This window comes from Mya arenaria, chromosome 14 (assembly GCF_026914265.1).
Source record: "Mya arenaria isolate MELC-2E11 chromosome 14, ASM2691426v1".
In the NCBI taxonomy this organism is placed as follows: domain Eukaryota; kingdom Metazoa; phylum Mollusca; class Bivalvia; order Myida; family Myidae; genus Mya; species Mya arenaria.
The window spans coordinates 21,513,751-21,534,980 of NC_069135.1; the positions used below are offsets into that span (position 1 = coordinate 21,513,751).

The 21,230-nt window shown below is 43.3% G+C and overlaps 1 protein-coding gene across 1 annotated transcript in view; it reads right to left on the reverse strand.

Annotated features, from left to right (window-relative positions):
- LOC128215783 (adhesion G protein-coupled receptor L2-like) overlaps positions 1–117 on the reverse strand; it is a 36,719-nt gene extending 36,602 nt beyond the window's left edge. Inside the window, exon 1 of the mRNA XM_052922351.1 lies at positions 59–117. The gene's annotated coding sequence lies outside the window, so the exon portion shown is untranslated. The remainder of the gene's footprint in view (positions 1–58) is intronic.
- Positions 118–21,230: the final 21,113 nt, after the last annotated feature.

A 21,230-nucleotide genomic window follows, 5' to 3' on the forward strand; every position in this document is an offset into this window, starting at 1 on the left:
AGCGAGAGGAAACTTAGTACTTAATCCAGTACTAGCACTTGTATTACTGCTCACATACCCTATTAGCAGACGCTGCTAATTCCAAAGCGTCTGTATACCAAATACCATCGATTCCCGAAGAGAGCGTAGCCCATAAAAAGACGCGTTAAGACAGCTCGGAGTAGTCGTAGTGTGAAGGCATTTGCATTGTATCTTATTGATCGCCGGAACTATATAGCATTGAGGGGAATCGCAAGCAGTCTCCCAATGATGGGCGCTCTTTTGAGATACGGTGGTGCATATCTGGGACATTTTTGCTGGCAAACGTTTCATAGATGTTATATGTCATAAGCATGGCGTAGCAATACTTGCATATTTGTATAAAGTTATAAACATGGTTTTAAGTCAGACAAACCGTGTAGCCTACCTTAGTACCATTTATACAATTGGTCCATAAATCTATGTATTAGTCGTCCGGCCGGCCGGTAAGTCGGTTTGTAGGTCTGTCGTTCGGTCGATTTTTCTACCGCTATTCAAAACCATGGACTTTAAAGAGAATATTTGAGCATATATCAAAATATTGTTGAAATGTTCCAGCCGTCAGTATCTCAATTATAACACTTTTGATGATTTACGACACTTTATTACGTAATTAAAAAATGCATTTTACAAAAAATGACCGAATCTCTTCAATTTAATTTTGAATTGCTTATGAAAAGTATATATCCTCTTATCATTTAAGATGAATGAGGGGTTTTTTCCGGCTAAATTCTAGTAATGAACTACATAAATCTATTGTCTAATATCTAATTCAATAACTAAAAACAATCAATTGATCACTAATATGTAAACGTATTTAAAACAAAGAAATGGGTTTGTTGATTGCTTGCTTGATTGTTTGCTTGAATGCTTGGTTATTTAAATGAAAGATTGATTGATTGATTGATTTATTGATTGATTGGTTAATTGATTGATTGAATGGTTAATTGATTGATTGAATGATTGATTGATTGATTGATTGATTGATTGATTGATTGATTGATTGATTGATTGATTATCAATTTTAGCGAGTGAGCCAGTGAGCAAGTGAGTGAGTCAGTGATCCAGTGAGCGAATGAGTCAGTGAGCGAGCGAGTAAGTCAGTGAGCCGATGATCCAGTGAGCGAGTGAGCCGGTGACCAAGCGAGTGAGTCAGTGATCCGGTGAGCGAGTGAGCCAGTGAGTGAGCGAGTAAGGTAGTGAGTGAATGATCCAGTGAGCGAGTAAGCCTGCAGTGAGTGGGCGACTGATCCAGTAAGCGAGTGAGCCTGTGAGCAAGCGAGTGGGTCAATTAGCGTGCGCGTGAGTGAGTGAGCCAGTGAGTGAGTAAGTGAGTGAGCGAGTGATTGAGTGAGTGATCGGTTTTGCGTGAGGAATGGGTTCATTTTTGCAATGATGGGTTACTGATAGGTTTGTTGGTATAAATCATTTTCCTTTATTCTATTTTTTTCAACGGAAACAACCAATATTCACCAGTTATTATTTGTAGAAAAATGCTCTAAATTATTTTAATACGAGAAAATACAATTGCTTCTTTACGTCAATATGTGTATGAACTATGTATAAAATATTTAACTTCAATACACAAAACTCATATCAGACCTCTAATATATGTTTATTTTATTTTTTCTAAAAATAGCGCGAATGTCAAGTTAAACACCTGTGACACACATGCCTACTAAACGCCAGCTCCTCTACTTATCAATGGTGCAAAGAAGTAGTAAAAGTGTTTTAACACGGTACCACTTCTCCGATTTTCTAAATATTTCCAAATAATAAAAATCTCAGATGAAATAGAAATCAACCTGACTTATGTACACATAAAAAATAGGCACAGCTATACCACGGAAGTGTCGACATTGCATTTTGTTTGCACCAGCAAGGTGGAGCTGGCGTTTAGCAAGCGTGACACAGGAAATCACGAGGAATTGTCGTCTGAATTTTTTTTCGTCTGCGTAAATATTTCAAGACCGGTCATTTCAACCTGGACACCCTTGCTGATTGCATTGAATTCGTTGGCATGGTGTTAAAAAAGGTGAGTGCATAATAATTAATAAATAAACTTATAAAATAATAAACTAATTAATAAATTAAATAGTTTGTTAGTTAGTTAGAAAGTTTGTTAGTTAGTTAGATAGATAGTTAGTTAGTTAGATAGATAGTTAGTTAGTTAGTTAGTTAGTTAGTAAGATCGTTCGTTCGTGCGTTCGTGCGTCCGTGCGTTCGTTCGTTCGTTCGTTCATTCATTCATTCATTCATTCATTCATTCATTCATTCATTCATTCATTCATTCATTCATTCATTCATTCATTCATTCATTCATTCATTCATTCATTTATTTATTTATTTATTTATTTATTTATTTATTTATTTATTTATTATTTATTTATTTATTTATTATTTCTTTTTAATATTTGTCTTTTATATTTGTCTTTTTATTTATGTTTTTATCATGTTATAGACAATTGTTCTTTTTTTCTTTCATTAGCTAATTCCTTTCGTTGTTTCTTTCCTTTCATTGTCTGTGGTAGATGTTGTCATAATTTAAATCATTGTAATTGTGCCCGTTATTATCAATGTTGTCGCCATCCTAATTGTTGTTATGCACCAGTCAATTGTATCCCCCCCCCCCTGGTCCGGGGAATAGCGGGGACTTTCGGTCCAGCCAAGCCCGGGTAAAATCCCCGCTCTGCGGGAACGTTCTGCTGGTAAAATCCCCGCCAAAAGTCATTGCACCCCAGGGACCCTAGGTAAGGCCCATTCCGGTATTTTTGGCACGAAGACAAAACCAAGGTATTCACCCGGCACTGCGGGCCCTGCGGGCCAACCTGGAAGGTAAAAACATGTCCATTTCCCTGGCTATCCCCGGTATACCCCCGGACCGGGGGCGTGGTTACAATTGACTGGTGCATTACTAACAAATATACGTGAAATGGCGGGAAAAATAACTCAAATACGGAAAAACGCTATGTGGCATTGGGAAAACGCCACGCTGCGCGGCTACATATTATCCTGCGTATTTTCGGTCCTCCACACTGAGGATTTTAATCTTCGCCACATGGCGTATTATTGTGTTTAAGGCCTTTCATTGGCATATTATTGTTATTATTGCCGTATTTCCAGCCCGCCAATTTTCGCACTTTCGACTTTCGGTTGGCATGCGGCAACGATGGAGCATTTATCAGTCAATAGATATAATTCAATAGAACATTTTTACGTGCCGTTATATGCGGGACGTTTCATCAAAGGTACATGCTCATGTCGGGAGTCGAAAATGTAGCGGGACAAGCATACGGGGGATTATTTGCTTGCCCCGTTTCGCCATATGGCGAAGATTGCGCCGTGCCACTTGGTATATTGTCATAGTTTCGCTCTGCAATTTGGCGCATTGTCGTATATTCGTCTATCCAAAAATGCAGAGATCAGCCACCACGTGGTATATGTGGGATAATTAACTCCACATATTTTAAAAAGTATTTGTACAGCTAAGATAGTTACTTAATTCTATATTTAATTTCAATACAAAACACGAGTCAATATACTTCATGTAACTGTTTTGTTTCAATAGCTAGCTGGGCAAATTTGACACCTGCAAAACCGGACGTCTAGCACGAGGAAAACGGAAACAACCAATATTCACCAGTTATTATTTGTAGAAAAATGCTCTAAATTATTTTAATACGAGAAAATACAATTGCTTCTTTACGTCAATATGTGTATGAACTATGTATAAAATATTTAACTTCAATACACAAAACTCATATCAGACCTCTAATATATGTTTATTTTATTTTTTCTAAAAATAGCGCGAATGTCAAGTTAAACACCTGTGACACACATGCCTACTAAACGCCAGCTCCTCTACTTATCAATGGTGCAAAGAAGTAGTAAAAGTGTTTTAACACGGTACCACTTCTCCGATTTTCTAAATATTTCTAAATAATAAAAATCTCAGATGAAATAGAAATCAACCTGACTTATGTACACATAAAAAATAGGCACAGCTATACCACGGAAGTGTCGACATTGCATTTTGTTTGCACCAGCAAGGTGGAGCTGGCGTTTAGCAAGCGTGACACAGGAAATCACGAGGAATTGTCGTCTGAATTTTTTTTCGTCTGCGTAAATATTTCAAGACCGGTCATTTCAACCTGGACACCCTTGCTGATTGCATTGAATTCGTTGGCATGGTGTTAAAAAAGGTGAGTGCATAATAATTAATAAATAAACTTATAAAATAATAAACTAATTAATAAATTAAATAGTTTGTTAGTTAGTTAGAAAGTTTGTTAGTTAGTTAGATAGATAGTTAGTTAGTTAGATAGATAGTTAGTTAGTTAGTTAGTTAGTTAGTAAGATCGTTCGTTCGTGCGTTCGTGCGTCCGTGCGTTCGTTCGTTCGTTCGTTCATTCATTCATTCATTCATTCATTCATTCATTCATTCATTCATTCATTCATTTATTCATTTATTTATTTATTTATTTATTTATTTATTTATTTATTTATTTATTTATTATTTATTTTAAAAAGTATTTGTACAGCTAAGATAGTTACTTAATTCTATATTTAATTTCAATACAAAACACGAGTCAATATACTTCATGTAACTGTTTTGTTTCAATAGCTAGCTGGGCAAATTTGACACCTGCAAAACCGGACGTCTAGCACGAGGAAATCGTTGTCGTCCGTGGGAATAGCTCTACACTGACCATCTAAACATCGTGCTCTTTCGCTACATGTATGAGAATTTGTCGTCTGCTGGGATGGTTTTAGAAAATAAGTGAGTTCATTATTTATTTAATTACTTTAATATTTACTATATTTATCAATTTATGTTCAGTTCGTCTATTTTCGCCGATAAGTAAGTCGGGTATTTTTGATAATCTTCGGCTATCTATTTATCAACTTTATTTTTCAATATTTTGTTTCACATTTTATTCAAGCAAGTTGGGTATTTGTGAATGTACGTGAAGTTAGCGGCCTAGCGGCCTAGCGGCCTAGCGGCGTGAAGTTAGCGGCCTAGCGGCCTAGCGGCGTGAAGTTAGCGGCCTAGCGGCCTAGCGGCGTGAAGTTAGCGGCCTAGCGGCCTAGCGGCCTAGCGGCGTGAAGTTAGCGGCCTAGCGGCCTAGCGGCCTAATATAGTATCTTATTTCAAAGTAGGAATATATGCTTTTTCTTCTAAACAATGATAAATTAAATGTTTTTGTGCACGAAATATCAATTTCAAGCGATTTTCAACAATTTTTTCAAAAAAAGTTTATCAAACATTTTTCTATTTTATAGCATGCAAACATGTCTGCTCTGCTAACAATCTAATATATTTGCTGTTTATATGCACCAATCATCACTCTGAAACGATTTTCAACATTTTTTTCAAAGAAGTCGATCAAGCGATCTAGCGGCCTAGCGGCCTAGCGGCGTGAAGTTAGCGGCCTAGCGGCCTAGCGGCCTAATATGGTATCTTATTTCAAAGTAGGAATATATGCACAAAAACATTTAATTTATCATTGTTTAGAAGAAAAAGCATATATTCCTACTTTGAAATAAGATACCATATTAGGCCGCTAGGCCGCTAGGCCGCTAACTTCACGCCGCTAGGCCGCTAGGCCGCTAGATCGCTTGATCGACTTCTTTGAAAAAAATGTTGAAAATCGTTTCAGAGTGATGATTGGTGCATATAAACAGCAAATATATCAGTTTGTTAGCAGAGCAGGCATGTTTGCATGCTATAAAATAGAAAAATGTTTGATAAACTTTTTTGAAAAAATTGTTGAAAATCGCTTGAAATTGATATTTCGTGCACAAAAACATTTAATTTATCATTGTTTAGAAGAAAAAGCATATAATCCTACTTTGAAATAAGATACCATATTAGGCCGCTAGGCCGCTAACTTCACGCCGCTAGGCCGCTAGGCCGCTAGGCCGCTAGATCGCTTGATCGACTTCTTTAAAAAAAATGTTGAAAATCGTTTCATAGTGATGATTGGTGCATATAAACAGCAAATATATCAGATTGTTAGCAGAGCAGACATGTTTGCATGCTATAAAATAGAAAAATGTTTGATAAACTTTTTTGAAAAAATTGTTGAAAATCGCTTGAAATTGATATTTCGTGCACAAAAACATTTAATTTATCATTGTTTAGCAGAAAAAGCATATATTCCTACTTTGAAATAAGATACCATATTAGGCCGCTAGGCCGCTAGGCCGCTAGGCCGCTAACTTCACGCCGCTAGGCCGCTAGGCCGCTAGATCGCTTGATCGACTTCTTTGAAAAAAATGTTGAAAATCGTTTCAGAGTGATGATTGGTGCATATAAACAGCAAATATATCAGTCTGTTAGCAGAGCAGGCATGTTTGCATGCTATAAAATAGAAAAATGTTTGATAAACTTTTTTGAAAAAATTGTTGAAAATCGCTTGAAATTGATATTTCGTGCACAAAAACATTCAATTTATCATTGTTTATAAGAAAAAGCATATATTCCTACTTTGAAATAAGATACTATATTAGGCCGCTAGGCCGCTAGGCCGCTAACTTCACGCCGCTAGGCCGCTAGGCCGCTAGGCCGCTAACTTCACGCCGCTAGGCCGCTAGGCCGCTAACTTCACGCCGCTAGGCCGCCAGGCCGCTAGGCCGCTAACTTCACGCCGCTAGGCCGCTAGGCCGCTAGGCCGCTAACTTCACGTACATTATTTGTGACAGCCTTCGACTTGGCGTTGTCGTCGTGCAATAACTAGTCTATGCCATATCGTCATATCCACATATGTATTCTTTCTATAAATAGCGAGATGGTCAAATTCGACACCCGAAGCACCTAACATCATTTTCCACGAAGAAATCGTTGTCCATGGCAATGATTTTATACAGACCTCAACTTGTGCACCCACGCTGCGTGTTCGTGATTTTGTCGTCTGCTGAATAAGTAAGTGCATTATTTTATTCATTATCTTAATATTTGTGTGACTCCGAAAAAGGGCATAGTTAGATCGCACATATGTCCGTCTGACCGTCTGTCAATGCGTCCGGCTCAATTTTCTTGTAACCGGACTGTAACTTTCTTCTGTCCATGCGTGTAGGACCTGTGAAAACTATTATCATGCGTATAATGCAAGTAATTGCATTTTGTTATGCGAAACTGAAACGGGAGCTGAGAGAAAATGTATGTTCATAATACAAATTCTCTTGCAGGACCAATTAATCGCATCCATGAGTGTACATTGACTGATGATTGCACGCGTTCATGACTGTATTTGGACCATTTCAACGCGTCCATGACTGTATATGGACCGATTCCACGCGTCCATGAGTGTATATCAACGAATACCAAGCGTTCATGAGTGTATATCGACGAATACCACGCGTCTATGAGTATATATATGGAGAAATTCCACGCGTCAATAGGTGTATATGGACCAATATCACGCGTCCATGAGTGTATATGGACCAATTCCACGCGTCCATTAGTGTATATGGACCGATTCCACGCGTCCATGAGTTTATACGGACGAATACCACGCGTTCATTAGTGTATACAGACCAATTCCACGCGTTCATGAGTGTATATGAATAATTCCACGCGTTTGAGTGTATATGAACAATTCCAGGCGTTAATGAGTGTATATGGACCAATTCCACGCGTTTATGAGTGTATATCAACAATTCCAAGCGTTAACGAGTGTATATGGACCAATTCCACGCGTTTATGAGTGTATATGAACAATTCCACGCATTTATGAGTGTATATGGAACAATTCCTCGCGTGCATGAGTGATTCAGTGATACACGCGATTCGTCGATTCTTTGAGTGTATGGACCGACTCATCGATTCTGTGAATGTGTATGTGACAATTCCACGTTTTGGAGAGTGTATATATATATGGACGATGTGTATGGACAAATTGATTCTACTCTTTCATCGACCAGTCTACACCCTCGATCCTGCCGGAGGAACAACCAGTAAGATGTTTTTTGTAGATATACTTTAATGCCAACCGTTAAAGTATGTCAAAGGTCTACACCTAAATCATGCTCCTATTTTTTACCCTTTCCCTCATTCTCCCCGTTTTATAAGCATAAATAATATTGAACCTGATATTAGGTGTAGAACTTCATATTTAAGGTCAGGGCGGGCGAAATAGGCATTGTTGCACTGTTGGGGTTGCATCAATATTTCATATCTAAATAGCAGAGCTTGTTACTCATGGAGTATTTGAGTACATGCTAGTATGGATATAGATGTATTGAGACGATCCCTACAGTGCCAATTCCTGTTTTGCCCGTCCATATGGTCCGATAACTTTGATAACGCAAGAGATCGTTGCTCTTCAATTATCAGATTTGTCAGACAATCTTTCAAGTTTAAAGTATCACATATCTAGTCAATCAGGGTGTTATTAATGCAACAATTCCTGGCTAACTCGATATGGGATGCTTTTGGGTCATATGTGAATATACGTTGATGCTATAGGTAAAACGTATATATACAAAGGTTATGCCTGAATCCATATATGTGACTTTATTTATCCTCATTATTTTTTAACTAAGTTTTGACTTTGAGCCAAACTCACATTGGCTCAAAGTCACCTACGTCACATAAGTACATGGTATTGGGTGTGGTCTTTCATTATTCCATAAACTCGCGATATCACAATCACCTCCGTTAACAGGGCAACAGAAGGATTCATCAGCACCTCTTTCATTTTCGTTGTAAAAACACATATATCATGGATATACATTCTGTTATACCATTTCTAACTAAACCACATTTATTGATATGATTTAAATTGTATTATGATTATGATTATTTTGGGTAAATATTAGCAGCAGTGTTTATCTTTGATATGTGTGTTTCCGATTTTCAAGAATGCAAAGCCGATAGCTACGCGACACGCGATATTTTGCACGCGATATTTTTGCACGCACAACACTACACATATACACACTCCCGTTTAATCATACACATGTAAAAATAAATAAACTAAAACATACACATTAAGATTAAATTAGGAGATTGAATAGGGATACAAATAATATACTTAGGTAAACAAAACTATGAAAAAATAAATTAAAACAAGTAGGTAACAAGTAACTTAAAAACAATGAAAAAGTAGGTGAAAATAATAAGGTGAAAATAATGGATTGAAATTAAAATAGTATACAATGATCAGTTAAAAAGCCTATTGGCATATTTACTAATCATTGTATTGAATAATATACAACAATGATAGCTATTGAGAGGTTAATAAGCTTCCCTACTGATAGGCCCAGCTTATTAACTTAATAAACCGGCAACACAATGTAGATGAGAGAGGTGTTATGGTGATTGTGATATTTTATTTTGTGGACCTTCAACGGATGACCTTGGCTGCAGAAAAGGTGAGGTAGTTTAGTATCTTTGACATTCATTTTGTGGATGTCAAGTCTCTTATTAATCGTCATAGCCAGTGTCTAATAAGGTACCCGTCTCTGATCGCCATGCTGCCCGGCTGGCGTGCAATTGCGACCCGTGTCCGTTCGCCAAGCTGCCCGGCTGGCGTATCCGTTCGCCATGCTGCTCCGCTGGCGTGTCCGTTCGCCATGCTGCCCCGCTGGCGTGTCCGTTCGCCATGCTGCCCCGCTGGCGTGTCTGTTCGCCATGCTGTCCGGATGGCGTGCTCTTGCGAGCCCGTGTCCGTTCGCCATGCTGCCCGGCTGGCGTGTCCGTTCGCCATGCTGCTCGGCTGGCGTGCTCTTGCGAGCCCGTGTCCGTTCGCCATGCTGCCCGGCTGGCGTGTCCGTTCGCCATGCTGCCCGGCTGGCGTGTCCATTCGCCAGGCTGCCCCGCTGGCGTGTCCGTTCGCCATGCTGCCCGGCTGGCGTGCAATTGCGATCCCGTGTCCGTTCGCTATGCTGCCCGGCTGGCGTGTCCGTTCGCGATGCTGCCCGGCTGGCGTGTCTGTTCGCAATGCTGCCCGGCTGGCGTGTTATTGCGAGCCCGTGTCCGTTCGCCATGCTGCCCGGCTGGCGTGTCCGTTCGCCATGCTGCCCGGCTGGCGTGTCCGTTCGCCATGCCGCCCGGCTGGCGTGTCCGTTCGCCATGCCGCCCGGCTGGCGTAACCGTTCGCCAAGCTGCCCGGCTGGCGTGTCCGTTCGCCATGCTGCCCGGCTGGCGTTTAATTGCGAGCCCGTGTCCGTTCGCCATGATGCCCCGCTGGCGTGTCCGTTCGCCATGCTGCCCGGCTGGCGTGCAATTGCGAGCCCGTATCCGTTCGCCATGCTGCCCGGCTGGCGTGCAATTGCGAGCCCGTGTCCGTTCGCCATGCTGCCCGGCTGGCGAGTCTGTTCGCCATGCTGCCCGGCTGGCGTGCAATTGCGAGCCCGTGTCCGTTCGCCATGCTGCCCGGCTGGCGTATCCGTTCGCCATGCTGCCCGGCTGGCGTGTCCGTTCGCCAAGCTGCCCGGCTGGCGTGTCCGTTCGCCATGCTGCCCGGCTGGCGTGCAATTGCGAGCCCGTGTCCGGTCGCCATGCTGCCCGGCTGGCGTGCAATTGCGATCCCGTGTCCGTTCGCTATGCTGCCCGGCTGGCGTGTCCGTTCGCGATGCTGCCCGGCTGGCGTGTCTGTTCGCCATGCTGCCCGGCTGGCGTGTTATTGCGAGCCCGTGTCCGTTCGCCATGCTGCCCGGCTGGCGTGTCCGTTCGCCATGCTGCCCGGCTGGCGTGTCCGTTCGCCATGCCGCCCGGCTGACGTGTCCGTTCGCCATGCCGCCCGGCTGGCGTAACCGTTCGCCAAGCTGCCCGGCTGGCGTGTCCGTTCGTCATGCTGCCCGGCTGGCGTTTAATTGCGAGCCCGTGTCCGTTCGCCATGATGCCCCGCTGGCGTGTCCGTTCGCCATGCTGCCCGGCTGGCGTGCAATTGCGAGCCCGTATCCGTTCGCCATGCTGCCCGGCTGGCGTGCAATTGCGAGCCCGTGTCCGTTCGCCATGCTGCCCGGCTGGCGTGTCTGTTCGCCATGCTGCCCGGCTGGCGTGCAATTGCGAGCCCGTGTCTGTTCGCCATGCTGCCCGGCTGGCGTATCCGTTCGCCATGCTGCCCGGCTGGCGTGTCCGTTCGCCAAGCTGCCCGGCTGGCGTGTCCGTTCGCCATGCTGCCCGGCTGGCGTGCAATTGCGAGCCCGTGTCCGGTCGCCATGCTGCACGGCTGGCGTGTCCGTTCGCCAAGCTGCCCGGCTGGCGTGTCCGTTCGCCAAGCTGCCTGGCTGGCGTGTCTGTTCGCCATGCCGCCCAGCTGGCGTGTCCGTTCGCCATGCCGCCCGGCTGGCGTGTCCGTTCTCCATGCCGCCCGGCTGGCGTGCAATTGCGAGCCCGTGTCCGGTCGCCATGCTGCCCGGCTGGCGTGTCCGTTCGCCAAGCTGCCCGGCTGGCGTGTCTGTTCGCCATGCCGCCCAGCTGGCGTGTCCGTTCGCCAAGCTGCCCGGCTGGCGTGTCCGTTCGCCAAGCTGCCTGGCTGGCGTGTCTGTTCGCCATGCCGCCCAGCTGGCGTGTCCGTTCGCCATGCCGCCCGGCTGGCGTGTTCGTTCGCCAAGCTGCCCGGCTGGCGTGTCCGTTCGCCATGCCGCCCGGCTGGCGTTTAATTGCGAGCCCGTGTCCGTTCGCCATGCTGCCCGGCTGGCGTGTCTGTTCGCCATGCTGCCAGGCTGGCGTGCTATTGCGAGCCCATGTCCGTTCGCTATGCATCCCTTTTGGCGTATCCGTTCGCCATGCTGCCCGGCTGGCGTGTCCGTTCGCCAAGCTGCTCGGCTGGCGTGTCCGTTCGCCATGCTGCCCGGCTGGCGTGCAATTGCGAGCCCGTGTCCGTTCGCCATGCTGCCCGGCTGGCGTGTCCGTTCGCCATGCTAACCGGCTGGCGTGTCTGTTCGCCAAGCTGCCCGGCTGGCGTGTCTGTTCGCCATGCTGCCCGGCTGGCGTGCAATTGCGAGCCCGTGTCCGTTCGCCATGCTGCCCGGCTGGCGTGTCCGTTCGCCATGCTAACCGGCTGGCGTGTCTGTTCGCCAAGCTGCCCGGCTGGCGTGTCTGTTCGCCATGCTGCCCGGCTGGCGTGTTATTGCGAGCCCGTGTCCGTTCGCCATGCTGCCCGGCTGGCGTGTCCGTTCGCCATGCTGCCCGGCTGGCGTGTCCGTTCGCCATGCTGCCCGGCTGGCGTGCAATTGCGAGCCCATGTCCGTTCGCCATGCTGCCCGGCTGGCGTGTCCGTTCGCCTAGCTGCCTGGCTGGCGTGTCTGTTCGCCATGCCGCCCAGCTGGCGTGTCGGTTCGCCATGCCGCCCGGCTGGCGTGTCCGTTCGCCATGCCGCCCGGCTGGCGTGTCCGTTTGCCAAGCTGCCCGGCTGGCGTGTCCGTTCGCCATGCCGCCCGGCTGGCGTGTCCGTTCGCCAAGCTGCCCGGCTGGCGTGTCCGTTCGCCATGCTGCCCGGCTGGCGTTTAATTGCGAGCCCGTGTCCGTTCGCCATGCTGCCCGGCTTGCGTGTCTGTTCGCCATGCTGCCTGGCTGGCGTGCTATTGCGAGCCCGTGTCCGTTAGCTATGCAGCCCGGCTGGCGTATCCGTTCGCCATGCTGCCCGGCTGGCGTGTCCGTTCGCCAAGCTGCCCGGCTGGCGTATCCGTTCGCCATGCTGCCCGGCTGGCGTGCAATTGCGAGCCTATGTCCGTTCGCCATGCTGCCCCGCTGGCGTGTCTGTTCGCCAAGATGCTTGTCTGGCGTGTCCGTTCGCCATGCTACCCGGCTGGCGTGTCCGTTCGCCTTGCTGCCCGGCTGGCGTGCAAATGCGATCCCGTGTCCGTTCGCCATGCTGCTCGGCTGGCGTGTCCGTTCGCCAAGCTGCCCGGCTGGCGTGTCCGTTCGCCATGCTGCCCCGCTGGCGTGCAATTGTGAGCCCATGTCCGTTCGCCATGCTGCCCGGCTGGCGTGTCCGTTCGCCAAGCTGCCTGGCTGGCGTGTCTGTTCGCCATGCCGCCCAGCTGGGGTGTCCGTTCGCCATGCCGCCCGGCTGGCGTGTCCGTTCGCCATGCCGCCCGGCTGGCGTGTCCGTTCGCCAAGCTGCCCGGCTGGCGTGTCCGTTCGCCATGCTGCCCGGCTGGCGTTTAATTGCGATCCCGTGTCCGTTCACCATGCTGCCCGGCTGGCGTGTCTGTTCGCCATGCTGCCCGGCTGGCGTGCTATTGCGAGCCCGTGTCCGTTCGCTATGCAGCCCGGCTGGCGTATCCGTTCGCCATGCTGCCCGGCTGGCGTGCAATTGCGAGTGCGTGTCCGTTCGCCATGCTGCCCCGCTGGTGTGTCTATTCGCCATGATGCCTGTCTTGCGTGTCCGTTCGCCATGCTACCCGGCTGGTGTGTCCGTTCGCCATGCTACCCGGCTGGCGTGTCCGTTCGCCATGCTACCCGGCTGGCGTGTTCGTTCGCCATGCTGCTCCGCTGGCGAGTCTGTTCGCCATGCTGCCCGGCTGGCGTGCAATTGCGAGCCCGTGTCCGGTCGCCATGCTGCCCGGCTGGCGTGTCCGTTCGCCAAGCTGCCCGGCTGGCGTGTCCGTTCGCCATGCTGCTCGGCTGGCATTCAATTGCGAGCCCGTGTCCGTTCGCCATGCTGCCCGGCTAGCGTGTCCGTTCGCCGTGCCGCCCGGCTGGCGTGTCCGTTCGCCAAGCTGCCCGGCTTGCGTGTCCGTTCGCCATGCTGCTCGGCTGGCGTGCAATTGCGAGCCCGTGTCCGTTCGCCATGCTGCCCGGCTGGCGTGTCCGTTCGCCATGCCGCCCGGCTGGCGTGTCCGTTCGCCATGCTGCCCGGCTGGCGTGTCCGTTCGCCATGCTGCCCGGCTGGCGTGTCCGTTCGCCATGCTGCCTGGCTGGCGTGTCCGTTCGCCATGCTGCCCGGCTGGCTTGCAATGCGAACCCGTGTATACTTTAGTGTATAGTTTTTCAGACTATTTTAAATCCGTGTCATGCTTTTTTGTTAGAACAATAATATCAATGCACTACAGTCGCTTTTAACTTTACACGGATAATTTAATTGTCTGAAATGTTCAATCATTTGAAGAACAAAAAAATATTTTAAGCATTTTATAGTTCAGTACACCCTGTTCATGTGCATGCTTGAATTTGCTGACAATTCAAAACAGTGTATTATTAGATGTCAGCCAGCTAAAATACTGAAAAGATTCCCGTTTGAATATCGCATACACGCAACGCATTTCGGCCATTTCAAGAGGAATGGGCATTTTCAAAAAGTTACACTCACTATTTGTTTTATTTATTACTTTTATTATTATTATGAGTAGAGGTAGTAGTAGAAGCGTTTTTATTGTCATCAGAATCAGCAGCAGCAGCAGCAGACGCAGAATCAGTAGTAGTTTTAGTAGTAGTTCTAGTAGTAGTTTGTGCATGTACTTTCTGCTAACAAACATTGAAAATGTCCTTTCCCACCCACGAATTTTTTAGTTGCGTTATTTTACAACAATTTTTTTTTAAAACAAGTGGGTAACCTGACCTAAGCCAGTTGCCAGTCTGGTTATTAAACAGGGAGCAAACACTTGTTTGGGGGTTTTCAATACCGCATGGGTGGCAACTCACTTCAATCTAAGAATTAAGGGGGGGGGGTTCATATTTGTCTTATATTTATTCTTTTCATATTTCACGAAGTTCAAATTATGGTCAAATTGTCTACTACCGCTGCAATTGGTGACCCAAACGTTCGAAGAAACAGCTACACAACAGGTGCAGGTGAGTTTATAGATAATTTGTGGACATAAGGTGCGGGTCGAGTTTTCATTTACCCTTTGACTTGTTTGAAATTGGTGCTTTCATTTTCACTTTCACTTTATTTCACTAGGTGCATAACTGTGTTTTTGTTTTGATTTATTATAAGTGGTTTCTTTAACCAGGTGTACTTGTTTTATTATGTGCAGGTGGTCATTTACTTGGTGTACTTGTTTATTATGTGCAGGTGGTCATTTACTTGGTGTACTTGTTTTATTATGTGCAGGTGGTCATTTACTTGGTGTACTTGTTTTATTATGTGCAGGTGGTCATTTACTTGGTGTACTTGTTTTATTATGTGCAGGTGGTCATTTACTTGGTGTACTTGTTTTATTATGTGCAGGTGGTCATTTACTTGGTGTACTTGTTTTATTATGTGCAGGTGGTCATTTAGCTGGTGTACTTGTTTTAATCGTGTTCAGGTGGTCATTTACCTTGTGTACTTGTTCTTTTTATGCGCAGGTGGCCATTTACCTGGTAAAGTTGTTTTTATTATGTGCAGGTGATCCTTTACCTAGTGTACATGTTTTTATTATGTGCAGGTGATCCTTTACCTAGTGTACATGTTTTTATTATGTGCAGGTGATCCTTTACTTATTTACTTGTTTTATTATGTGCAGGTGGTTCTATACCTGATGTACTTGTTTTATTATGTGCAGGTGGTCTTTTACCTGTGTACTTGTTTTATTATGTGCAGGTGGTCCTTTACCTGGTGTACTTGTTTTTATCATGTACAGGTGGTTTTGTACCTGGTGTACTTGTTTTATCTTAAGCACGTGGTCCTTTACCTGATGTACTTGTTATTATTGTGAGCAGGTGGTCCTTTACCTGTGTACTTGTTTACTACAGGTGAGGTGAGTATTCATTAATCCTTTGTTGTGTTTTCAGAGGGTGCATTTGAGGTTGTCCTTAGCTGTGTACCTTTTTAGTGCATGCAAGAGGTGCATTTACCTCTACTTGTTTTTATTAGGTCAAACTAAATGTTTCGTGACCCATTTACTGATTTTAAGTGAGTGGATTTTTTTTGCCTATTTCGTTGTTTTTATTACGTTTTGATAAGGTGCAGCCGAGTTTCCATTTACCTATGTACTGGTTCCATATGGTGCATGTGAACATTCATGTTTCTGTTCACTTGTTTTCATTAGGTGCCAAAGAGCTTTCGCTTACAACTTCATCGTTTTCATTAGGTAAAGTAGGTGTTCCTTTACCTGGTTCATGAGTTTGCGAGTTTTTATATAACTTTTTACTTGATTTCATCAGGTGCACGTTCATGTTCCTTTACTTGTGTACTGGTCACTGAGAGTATTCATTTATTAGTTCACTTATTTTCATTCTTTACAGTCAATATTTCATTTACCTGTGTTATTGTTTTCATAAGATGAATGCGAGTGTACTTTTACCTGTGTACTGGTTTCATTAAGTGGAGGTGAGTTTAAATTAACCAAGTAACTTGTTTAATTAAGGTAAAGGTGAGTAGTTTTAACTGTGAAGTTGATTTCAATATTTCTTCTACCTCTGTACTTCTTTACATTATGTGTAGGTGAGTTTTCAATTACTAATTTCATTCTTTTGCATAAGGTGCAGGTGTGTGTTCCTTGACCCATATTTTGGTTGGTTTTGGTGGGGGTGCCTGTTTCTCTATCTGTATACTGGTTTCTTTAGGTGCAGGTACCTGTTTCCGTATCTGTATACTGGTTTATTTAGGTATAGGTGCCTGTTTCTGTATCTGTATACTGGTTTCTTTAGGTGCAGGTGTCTGTTTCTGTATCTGTATACTGGTTTCTTTAGGTTCAGATGCCTGTTTTTGTATCCTGTATACTGGCTTCTTCAGGTGCAGGTGTCTGTTTCTGTATCTGTATACTGGTTTCTTTAGGTGCAGGTGCCTGTTTTTGTATCCTGTATACTGGCTTCTTCAGGTGCAGGTGCCTGTTTCTGTATCCTGTATACTGGTTTCTTTAGGTGCAGGTGCCTGTTTCTGTATCTGTATACTGGTTTCTTTAGGTGCAGGTGCCTGTTTCTGTATTCTGTATACTGGTTTCTTTAGGTGCAGGTGCCTGTTTCTGTATCCTGTATACTGGTTTCTTTAGGTGCAGGTGCCTGTTTTTGTATCCTGTATACTGGTTTCTTTAGGTGCAGGTGCCTGTTTCTGTATCCTGTATACTGGTTTCTTTAGGTGCAGGTGCCTGTTTCTGTATCCTGTATACTGGCTTCTTTAGGTGCAGGTGCCTGTTTCTGTATCCTGTATACTGGTTTCTTTAGGTGCAGGTGTCTGTTTCTGTATCCTGTATACTGGTTTCTTTAGGTGCAGGTGCCTGTTTCTGTATCCTGTATACTGGTTTCTTTAGGTGCAGGTGCCTGTTTCTGTATCCTGTATACTGGTTTCTTTAGGTGCAGGTGCCTGTTTCTGTATCTGTATAATGGTTTCTTTAGGTGCAGGTGCCTTTTTCTGTATCCTGTATACTGGTTTCTTTAGGTGCAGGTGCCTGTTTCTGTATCTGTATACTGGCTTCTTTAGGTGCAGGTGCCTGTTTCTGTATCCTTTATACTGGCTTCTTTAGGTGCATGTGCCTGATCCTGTATCCTGTATACTGGCTTCTTTAGGTGCAGGTGCCTGTTTCTGTATCTGTATACTGATTTCTTTAGGTGCAGGTGCCTATTTCTGTATCCTGTATACTGGCTTCTTTAGGAGCAGGTACGTATTCATGTATGTCTCCAATGGTTTTCAATACGTTCGGGTGAGTAATCATTTACTTTTTTACTAAATGGTTTTATTATGTGTATTTGAGATTTCTTTTACCTCTTTACTTGTTTTAATAACGTACAGGTGAGTTCACTTTTACCTCTTTACATGTTTTCACTAGGTACAGTTGAGTTTTCTTTTACCTCTTTTAAATTACATGTTTTCACTAGGTACAGGTGAGTTCACTTTTACCTCTTTACATGTTTTCACTAGGTACAGTTGAGTTTTCTTTTACCTCTTTTAAATTACATGTTTTCACTAGGTACAGGTGAGTTTTCTTATACCTCTTTACATGTTTTCACTAGGTACAGGTGAGTTTTCTTATACCTCTTTACATGTTTTCACTAGGTACAGTTGAGGTTTTTTTTTACCTCTTTACATGTTTTCACTAGGTACAGGTGAGTTTTCTTATACCTCTTTACATGTTTTCACTAGGTACAGGTGAGTTTTCTTATACCTCTTTACATGTTTTCACTAGGTACAGTTGAGTTTTCTTATACCTCTTAACATGTTTTCACTAGGCACAGTTGAGTTTTCTTTTACCTCTTTACATGTTTTCACTAGGTACAGTTGAGTTTTCTTTTACCTCTTTTAAATTACATGTTTTCACTAGGCACAGTTGAGTTTTCTTATACCTCTTTTAAATTACATGTTTTCACTAGGTACAGGTGAGTTTTCTTATACCTCTTTACATGTTTTCACTAGGTACAGTTGAGTTTTCTTATACCTCTTTACATGTTTTCACTAGGTACAGTTGAGTTTTCTTATACCTCTTTACATGTTTTCCCTAGGTACAGTTGAGTTTTCTTATACCTCTTTACATGTTTTCACTAGGTACAGGTGAGTTTTCTTATACCTCTTTACATGTTTTCACTAGGTACAGTTGAGTTTTCTTATACCTCTTTACATGTTTTCACTAGGCACAGTTGAGTTTTCTTATACCTCTTTACATGTTTTCACTAGGCACAGTTGAGTTTTCTTATATCTCTTTTAAATTACATGTTTTCACTAGGCACAGTTGAGTTTTCTTATACCTCTTTTAAATTACATGTTTTCACTAGGCACAGTTGAGTTTTCTTATACCTCTTTTAAATTTCATGTTTTCACTAGGCACAGTTGAGTTTTCTTTTACCTCTTAACATGTTTTCACTAGGCACAGGTGAGTTTTCTTTTACCTCTTAACATGTTTTCACTAGGCACAGGTGACTTTTCTTTTACCTCTTAACATGTTTTCACTAGGCACAGTTGAGTTTTCTTATACCTCTTTTAAATTACATGTTTTCACTAGGCACAGTTGAGTTTTCTTATACCTCTTTTAAATAACATGTTTTCACTAGGCACAGTTGAGTTTTCTTATACCTCTTTTAAATTACATGTTTTCACTAGGCACAGTTGAGTTTTCTTTTACCTCTTAACATGTTTTCACTAGGCCCAGGTGAGTTTTCTTTTACCTCTTAACATGTTTTCACTAGGCACAGGTGACTTTTCTTTTACCTCTTAACATGTTTTCACTAGGCACAGTTGAGTTTTCTTTTACATCTTAACATGTTTTCACTAGGCACAGGTGAGTTTTCTTTTACCTCTTAACATGTGTTCACTCTATATGTACAGGTGAGTTTTATTTTACCTCTTTACATTTTTCACTAGGTACAAGTGAGTTTTCTTATACCTCTTTACATGTTTTCACTAGGTACAGTTGAGTTTTCTTATACCTCTTTTAAATTATATGTTTTCACTAGGTACAAGTGAGTTTTCTTATATCTCTTGACATGTTTTCAATATGTACAGGAGAATTTTCTTTTACCTCATTACCTTTTTCCATTAGGTACAGGTGAGTTTTCTTTTACTTCTTTACTTGTTTTAATTAAGCACAGGAGTTTTGTTTTACAGTTGAGGCAGTTGGTGTCAATTAGTGAGATAAACATTGAAGAAAAAAAACACAATTACACGACTGGGATCTACTATGAAGGACTCGAAGACTGTGAATAGTTTCTACCGATGGCCTGGAATCAGGTACAACCTATTCTATATTTTAGTGGCAAACATTGAAATAAAAACGGTCTTTATGGCATTCAACCAGATGTCTCTCCTTGGTCAATATATACACGATGTTACCAGATCTAATCAATGACCCTCAGCCTCTACATGGTAAGTACATACATGCTGTAACCAGATGTAACAAACGACCCTCAGCCTCTCCTTGGTAAATATATACATGATGTTACCAGATCAAAACAATTAGTCACAGTCTCTCCTTGGTGAGTACATACATGATGTAACCAGATGTAATCAAAGACCCTCAGTCTCTCCTTGGTAAGTATATATATATACATGATGTAAACAAATGTAACCAACAGCCCTCAGTCTCTCCTTTGTTAGTATATACATGATGTAACCAGATGTAACCAACGACCCTCAGCCTCTCCTTGGTAAATATATACATGATGTTACCAGATCAAAACAATTAGCCACAGTCTCTCCTTGGTGAGTACATACATGATGTAACCAGATGTAATCAAAGACCCTCAGTCTCTCCTTGGTAAGTATATAAATACATGATGTAAACAAATGTAACCAACAGCCCTCAGTCTCTCCTTGGTTAGTATATACATGATGTAACCAGATGTAACCAACGACCCTCAGTCTCTCCTTGGCAAGTATTACATGATGTTAATGTGTTATTTTTGAGCTTTCATAATAAAGAAGTAAAACGAACTATAAATAACACAAATAGACCGTTAGTATGGTAGGGAACATTTTCATCTTTGTTTTAAGCCGTCATTTTAAGCAAAATGTTGCCTTCCGACGTAGCATTTATGACGTAATTTATCACGTGGTATACACACACTGGCTGTGAAAGAAAGGAAGTTTCAAGGTATGCCGATTGCAGTTATTGAAGGCGCTGGGGAAGAATAGCCTTGTATCTCGTCTGGAAACGCAGCTTGGCATAAGGATTTATAAGAAATTGGGTAAGAACAATTGTTTTAAAAGCATATAGTTAACATAGAATTTGAGGAAAAAAGGAAGATATTGCTCATCAATACCATTCATTTCTAGATCAGGGGCGGTATTCATAAAACCTCTTAAGTCATTTCCTAACTTTAGTCACTTTCCTATCTTTGACATCTCTTTAGTCATATAAAATAAAAAAAGAAGTTCCAAAATCCATTATTTCTATTGACCTTACTTAAAAAACATACTTAAAATTTTGTTAAAAATACTTAAACATTCCTTTCGTTTGACTTTGAAAAAAGAAATTATCTCAAGTTAGGAAATGACTTAAGGCCCAAATTTCTCAAAACTTCTTAGGCTTAACAGGCTTAAGTAGCTTATTTCAATTAGCCAAAATATATACTTAAATTGAATTTTGATAGTTAAAATATGGTTTATTGTGATTATCCTAAAGATAAGTCCTATCTTAAGTATAAAAGGTCTTAAAATGTAAAAGTGCTATCTTAAGTATAAAAGGTCTTAAAATGTAAAGTCCTATCTTAAGTATAAAAGGTCTTAAAATGTAAAAGTCCTATCTTAAGTATAAAAGGTCTTAAAATGTAAATATTACGCAAATTATTGAAAACAAAAATAGTGAGCTTAGCTTAACCCTTTTTAAGGGGCTTAAGAAGTTTCGAAAAATTGGGGCCAGACATCTTATGAATACCGGCCTAGGTTTTATTGTATATGGTGATG